The sequence below is a fragment of the Siphateles boraxobius genome, unplaced genomic scaffold, assembly GCF_051911475.1.
Source record: "Siphateles boraxobius isolate OS27281-9 unplaced genomic scaffold, OSU_SipBor_1 46, whole genome shotgun sequence".
NCBI classification, from domain to species: Eukaryota; Metazoa; Chordata; class Actinopteri; order Cypriniformes; family Leuciscidae; genus Siphateles; species Siphateles boraxobius.
Window position 1 is genome coordinate 14,077,050 of NW_027509097.1, and position 8,115 is coordinate 14,085,164.

The window sequence follows — 8,115 nt, forward strand, 5'->3', positions numbered from 1 at the left end:
TGCCCTCTGTAGCGTCTCGAGTGCTTTCGGTGAGTTGATTACACACACAGCATTGTATAAAGCTGCTCTGGGCTTTGCTTATGAGTTGTTCTGTGTGCTATATTGTGTGTTTGTACTGCTGTCACCACTATGCGTTGGCCTTCTCTTACTGTGGTTACTGCCCTGTTTTTCGACAGTGCAAATTTCCCCCGGTTATACTGCTCGGGATATGCAAATGCTGGCAGTGTATTGTGAGCTTGTGATTGGTCCCTTTGGGCCTATCAGAGGTTAGAGGTTCGCTATTGGTCAATCTCGGCCTATCAGATGCTTGCATACTGGGGGGGCGGTCTTCGTATTGGGTCTGTTGTCAGTGGTTGTTTGGCTGCCACGGCGGGATTCTACACAGTTCCCATATACGACATCCGTAATGTCGAAGTTCCGTAGCCTTGATAGGGAACGTCTCCGGTTACTTTCGTGACCTCGGTTCCCTGAAAGGCAAGGAACGAGACATTACGCTCGCCGCCGTGTTCGCTATTGTTTAGCGATTTTGTTCGATTCTGAAGAGGAATTGACGCTGCACTTGCTTATTACTGCTACGAGGTGTCAGTGTTTGCATATTTTGCGTCAATTGGCCAGCTCTGCTGGCGTTAGCCTATAAGATTTCAGCAGAAGTGAAGGATGAGAGGAGTTCCCATATACGACATTCGTAATGTCTCGTTCCTTGCCTTTCAGGGAACCGAGTTTACGAAAGTAACCGGAGAAGCTTCCTGATGAAACATTAAAAACTGTTCACTGCCAGGAGTGCAAAATAATTAATCTGTAATGTTCGTTATTTTGAATAGAAATAATCACTCAATGCATTCAATCACGTCTTCTCAGGTTTATTTGTGTTCACGTACATTCAATATACAGGCAAATACGAACTCTATTCGTAATAACTTGGTAATTTCATGAATTACTGGGAACGAAACTGCAACATCACGGGCCGGTAATTTCATTACCATCTTATCAGACTGCATTTCTATGAAAATATTTGTTTTAGTATTCCGTATATCCGTATATACCTTTGAAAGACAATAGCAAGTTTAAATGTACAAAAAAACGTTCATTACTGTATCATTCCCAGCAAACATGAGACACCAGACCTTCAGATCATTGCATCAATCCAAGAAATTTACAATGTTAAAATCTGGAAGTTCAATATTTACGTCTAGCTTGAAGTTTTCTTTTTTGTACATCTGTGGACTGCAAGACGTACAGAAAAATGACAGTAAACGTTGTGATCAAATAAGTGTATTTTTTTTTTTTTTTTTTTTTTACTAACCTCCCCAGAACGTTACAGAGATTTTTTTTGTGAACTCTTGTTTAGGTCACATACTAACAGAAGGGGATCCATTCATCCAAGAGTAGAGTTAAGTGTATTTATGTTTTTGTGATTTAACCCAAATTATATAGATATATATACACAACAGCAATATTATCAGCAAATCATCACATCCAAAGAAAAGGAAAATAATAACGACTCGGTTACTAACGTAACCTCGGTTCCCTGAGAGGAGGGAACGAGTATTGCGTAAGTAGCTTACGCTATGGGAAAACTCCTTTTCTCGAGAATATTGAAGTCTTTATGTAAAACGCATTGCAGCTGCACAGCTGACAGCAATGAACGAAGGCAGCTCGGTCATTGGCTGTGCTGCGGCAACTTGCTCGAACCAATGACGGGGCGACTCTGAATGCGCGACCAATGAGCGCGCTTCGCGCCCGCGCGCGTCAGAGCCCGCCAAGATGGGCGTGGCCAAGAGCTATATATTGGGCGCCCCGTCATGAGAGTTCTTTAGGCTAAAACGACTGAAGCGAACTAACCAAGCACAAGCACGGCAGCTTACGCAATACTCGTTCCCTCCTCTCAGGGAACCGAGGTTACGTTAGTAACCGAGTCGTTCCCTTTCGAGAGGTCTCTCCTATTGCGTAAGTAGCTTACGCTATGGGAACACCATGCAAAACGCCGTGCGTGCTGAACTTCGCCTTATAATAGCCAGAGGCAGGTGCCTGAGCTAAAAAAGCAAAGTTATCATCCAACTAGCCGGCAGAGGCGAGCTTTATATGTGGGAAAGAATACAGAGCGGCTAGAAGGCGCTCAGTGTGACACAAGCACATACATAATCTAGATACGAACTCGTAGTTCAACTAGCATCATGCTGATAGTACATTGGAATGCAGTGTCGGGACCTGTAGGTTGTAGAACCTGATAAATGTGGACGGTGAGGCCCAGCCTGCCGCCGCACAAATATCCTCGATCGGTATCCCGCTCGACCATGCCCAGGAAGAAGCCACACTCCTGGTGGAGTGTGCTTTGACTCCCCAGGGGCATTGAAGTCCCTTAGCTTCATAAGCCAGCGCTATAGCTTCAACTATCCAGTGAGAGATTCTCTGCTTTGAAACGGCGGAACCTTTCGTACGGCCGCCAAAGCATACAAACAGTTGTTCTGTCTGTCTGAATAGGGCAGAACGCTCCAAATACACTCTGAGAGCCCTAACGGGGCAGAGTAGATTAGCGTCGTGTTCGTCTGCTGGGGACGATAGCGCAGTTAGGGAGATAACCTGTGCTCTGAAGGGAGTGGTGAGCACTTTAGGAATATACCCATGTTTCGGTCTAAGGACGACCCTGCAGTCGTTAGGTCCGAATTCTAGGCAGGCAGCGCTTGTCGAAAGCGCGCGCAGGTCGCCCACTCTCTTGACCGAGGCGAGTGCCAGCAAGAGCGCAGTCTTGAGCGAGAGCTGTTTAAGGTGCACGGTTCGGAGTGGTTCGAACGGAGGCCCTTTAAGAGCGTCTAGGACAGTAGCTAGGTCCCAGATCGGCACTGAGGGGGGGCGTGAAGGGTTCATCCTCCTAGCGCCCCTTAGGAAACGAATAATTAGGTCGTTTCTTCCCAATGGACGTTCCATTCCAGGGTCGTGTGATGCTGTGATGGCCGCCACATATACTTTGAGCGTGGAGGGGGCGCGGCCCGCCTCCAGAAGCCCTTGTAGAAAAGCGAGTACGTTCGTAATCTCGCATGTTTCAGGGTTCAGGCCCTTGGCATTACACCAGACACTGAACACTTTCCATTTCTGGGCATATAAGCGTCTCGTGGAGGGCGCCCGCGCCTCAGCGATGGTTTTTAGTGCTCCGCTCGTGAGGTTCCTGGGAACCCGTTGAGGGGCCATGCATGAAGGGCCCACAGATCGGGGCGGGGATGAAATACCATCCCGTTGGCCTGACTGAGGAGGTCTGGCCTCAGTGGAATCGGCCGTGGTGCAGATTGCATTTGCATCAGATCTGGAAACCATGTTTGGTTCTTCCAGAGTGGGGCTATCAGCAGCACTGCGTCTTTCTCCTCTCTGACCCGACTGATGACCTGCGGTAGCATCGCGATCGGGGGAAAGGCATATAAGGGACGGCTCGGCCAGCTCTGGGCGAGCGCATCCATGCTTTTCGTGAAGAAAAGAGGGCAGTGCGCGTTCTCCTTGGAGGCGAAGAGGTCGATCTCCGCTTTGCCAAAGGTTTTCCATAACCAGTGAATCGTCAGCGGGTTGAGAGCCCATTCTCCTGGGAGAATTTTGTCTCTGGATAGCATGTCCGCCCCCTGGTTCAGGGCACCTGGCACATGCGCTGCTCTCAGCGAGCGCAAGTTGTGCTGGGACCATAAAATGAGTCTCCTGGCCATTGAATGCATGGAGCTCGACCTGAGTCCACCCTGGCGATTTATGTACGATACTACCGTCATGTTGTCCGTTCGGACCAAGACGTGTTCGTTTCTCAGCTGTGGGAGCAGGGCTCTGAGAGCCAAAGCGACCGCTTTCATTTCCAGACAGTTTATGTGTAGGCGCTTCTCCGGGTTTGACCAAAAGCCGGAGACAGGCCTGCCCTCGTAAAGGGCCCCCCAACCTATTTTGGAGGCATCTGTCGTTATCATCTTTCTCCTTTTGTTCACACCCAGACTCACGCCTGACTGGTACCAGTCGGCGGCTTTCCAGTGCGTCAGGGCTTTTATACAGCCGTGGTTCGCTCTGATTAAAAGGTGGCCCGAACGCCACGCGTGAGTAGGGACGCGGCTCTTGAGCCAGCGTTGGAGAGGGCGCATATGCAACAATCCTAGCTGGAGTACGGCCGATGCTGAGGCCATGAGACCGAGCATCCTCTGAAACCGCTTGACGGGGGCGAGCGCGCCCGCCCTGAATGATGTTGCAAGGCGCCGGATGGTGAGCGCGCGCTCTGATGAGAGACGCGCTGTCATTTGCATCGAGTCTAGAACTATTCCCAGGAAAGAAATCCTCTGGCTGGGAGATAGTATGCTTTTTGCAAAATTGATTCTTAGACCCAGGCATTCTAAATGGCTGATAATCCAAGATCTGTGTGTTATTAACTGACTCTCTGATTGTGCTAGAATCAGCCAATCGTCGAGATAATTCAGTATTCGCACTCCCCTTCGCCTTAGGGGGGAAAGTGCTGCATCCATACATTTCGTGAATGTACGGGGAGCCAGGGACAGGCCGAACGGAAGTACTGTGTACTGGTACGACTGTCCCTCGAAAGCGAATCTCAGAAACGGCCTGTGATGAGGCGCTATTGGAATGTGAAAGTAAGCATCTTTCAGATCCACTGAGAGAAACCAATCTCCTGGGCGTACTTGCGCGAGGATATGCTTGGTTGTTAACATTCTGAACGAGCGAATCATTAGTGCTTTGTTCAGGTGTCTGAGATCTAGGATGGGGCGGAGACCGCCATCCTTTTTCGGGACGAGAAAATAGCGGCTGTAAAAACCTGCCTCGCTCAGAGAGGGGGGAACAGTTTCCACAGCGCCCTTTTCTATTAGTTTGCGCACCTCGGTGCGTAGAACATGTGAGTACTCTTTTCTCACTTTCGTCTCGACCACAGTCGTAAAACGTGGTGGTCTGCGAGCGAACTGGAGCGAGTATCCGTGCTTTACTATATTCAATACCCATTTCGGCATATCTGGAATATTTTCCCATGCCGCTGCGTGTACAGATATGGGCTGAATACAGGCTAGGGGCGGGCCGCTGTGACGCAGGGACCCGGCCAGCGAATCGCCTGAGCTCATAGCTCTCAGAGGCGCGGGCGCGCGCTGAGCAGCTGAGTGAATGGGCGCGTGTGTGATTACAGCAGCGCGCGCTGTGTCTGTAAAACTCGCAGCCTGGGCTGGGGTTGTGTTTGACACTGTAAGGACAGTGTTTATAAGTGGGGGTGCATAAACAGTGGTAGGCACACGAGTCACTTTTATAATGTTTCCCGCTTTTACTGGGGATGAATTTATAACTGTGTGAACAGTGCTTGTGTGTAGTGGTGCGTACATGACCGTAGGCACGTGATCTACATTCATGGGGTGCGCAGCTTGAGCTGGGAATGAATTTGGCACTGTTTTGACAGTATCTGGGAATGCACACCTTGTGGACATGTGAACCCTTAGTGAAAAGGACTCTTTTTGTGTTTTCTGTGCGTCGCCGTAAAAACGGCGTTTGTTTGCAGGTGAGCGAGCTCTGTGACTGGCCCATTGACTGCTGTATGAACATATCCAGCCGCCTGTAAGGGGACTGGGTAATGCTTGAGCTTTTGCAGAGAGAGTGGTCCGGCTTTTGCGAGACACGCACTCTCTCTTTTCATTCTTGTGGCTAGGACGGCTTTCGAGGCTCTGGGTTCAGCACAATCTTGGGCCGAGGACCCCGTCGCTCAGAAGGCGGCTTGCGGTTGTGAGAGCGCGAGCGGCGTCGAGCGTCAGCCTGAGGCGCGGGCTGAGAGGCAGTGGGGGCTGTTCTAGCCCGCTGCGGCTGCGGCGGCCTCTGTCTGCTCTGCGATGAGCTGGAGCGCTTGGGCAGGAAATGCCGCATAGCTTGTGAAGCATTCTGGGCCTCAGTGAAGCGTTCGGCGAAACCCTTAACCGCCGGTCCAAACAGCCCGCTGGTGGAGATAGGCGCGTCGAGAAATGGCGCCTTATCCGCGTCCTTCATCTCAGTCAGAGTCAACCACAGATGGCGCTCGAGAACAGTCAAATTAGCCATGGCACGGCCGATAGACTGGGCGGTGGCCTTCGTGGCTCGCAGGGCTATGTCAGTCACGCTGCGTAGGTCCTTAAAGGCTTCGGGTTCGGGGCCAGACTCGTCCAGAGGGGAGAAGCTTGGCTTGGAACACTTGAAGTACCGCCATAGAGTGAAGCGCTGATGCAGCTTGGCCGGCGGCGGCGTAGGCGCGACCGGCGAGAGCTGAAGTAGTGCGGCAGGGCTTCGAGGGGTGGGAAGCTTTGGCTTTCCATCCGGTGGTGGAGGGCGGGCAGAGACGATTGGCCACGGCCTCCTCGAGGGGCGGTGTTCCCTCGTAGCCTCTTTCCTTCGCGCCGTCCACAGAGGAGAGCGAGGAAGAAAAAGAAGGCCCAGAGTGGGGGGCTTTCCACGACTTGATGAGTTCGTCGTGAACTTCCGGGAAGAAGGGAGAAGGCCTTTGCCGAGGGGCCTGCTGGCGCCCCTGCAGAAACCACTCATCCAGTCGGCTCCGGGTTGGTTCTTCGGGAGAAGACCAATCGAGCCCGAGGTCTTCCACGGCCTTAGAGAGAACGCGGATAATCTCGCTATCCATGGTGGAGCCCCCGCTCGCGCTAGCTAGCGTCGACGGGGCGGGGTCGAGAGTGGAGCCCGGCCAGTCGTCCGATGCAGCGTCGATTGACAAGCTGTCATCCATTCCCCCGTCGTCCTCGGACGCGCCGAAAGTCACAAGGCCCACCGCTCTGCTAGAGGGGTGTGGGTCCGGCTGGGTGAACTGAACCGGCGGTGGGGAAGGCAAGAGCGGCGGTGAAGCACGCGGAGACTGGCTCGGCGTGACGTCACTGAGCTCAGGTTCAGGAAGCCTCTGTGAGCGGCGCTTTTTCTTAGTGCGCGGCTCGAACAGAGGGATGGCGGCGATGGGCTCGCTCACGGCGAAAGCGGCGAGGCGAGTCCGCAGTGCGGAGAGACCCAGGTCGTCACATTCGGGGCATCCGTCCTTGGTCAAAGCAGCTTCTGCGTGGTCCCGGCCCAGGCAGCGAGCGCAGATGATGTGACGATCCCCGTCCGGGAGAAGGTCTCTGCATGACGCGCAGGAAGGCATTTGAAACAACGCCTTGGAAAATTTGCTCTTTTACAAGTGTCGCAGAGCGAACAGATGTAAATACTTGCGTGAGCAGTACGCCGGATGGCTCAGTAGGATCGCGTTAGAAGGCGGCTGAAGGTGCCGACGTCCTCGTAGCAAATCCCGCTGGTATGCTTTTCGACGGCGAAGCTTCAATAATCCGGAGGATCCAGCGAAGAAGGTGTTCGCTGAAGGAGATTAAATCTAAAGAACTCTCATGACGGGGCGCCCAAAATATAGCTCTTGGCCACGCCCATCTTGGCGGGCTCTGACGCGCGCGGGCGCGAAGCGCGCTCATTGGTCGCGCATTCAGAGTCGCCCCGTCATTGGTTCGAGCAAGTTGCCGCAGCACAGCCAATGACCGAGCTGCCTTCGTTCATTGCTGTCAGCTGTGCAGCTGCAATGCGTTTTACATAAAGACTTCAATATTCTCGAGAAAAGGAGTTTTCCCATAGCGTAAGCTACTTACGCAATAGGAGAGACCTCTCGAAAGGGAACTGCATTATGTTAGAACATTTCAGTTCAACACATGTTTGAGTCCAGGCAGAAATATAGTCAATTCCTCACCACACCACAAGCAGTTCAGGTTAAAAGCAAGTGTGTCCAATATTCCAAAAGTTGATTAGAAGTCCCGGAGTAGAAGTCCAACAAAAAGTGTTTCGAATCATAACCAAGCACCAGTTGAGCAAACACTCAAAGCCATGCCAGTACCTCTCTAAACTCTCTTTTACTGTCTATGTTCAATTATCTCCGTTGAAATCAAGGGGGTCGCTGTGTCCATTTCTTTTACTGTCTATGCTCTAAACACTCTTACTTGTCTCTCTTAAAAGGATAGCCCTTCCCAAAGAAACCTCCATAGCTCCCCCTTGAGGTGGGGAGTAGAATTACAGCACAAGAAATGTAACATTATTTCAGAACTGTTAAGTTCTTAAGGGAACCTATACATAAATACTATACCATATTTTTTAGCTTACAAGTGC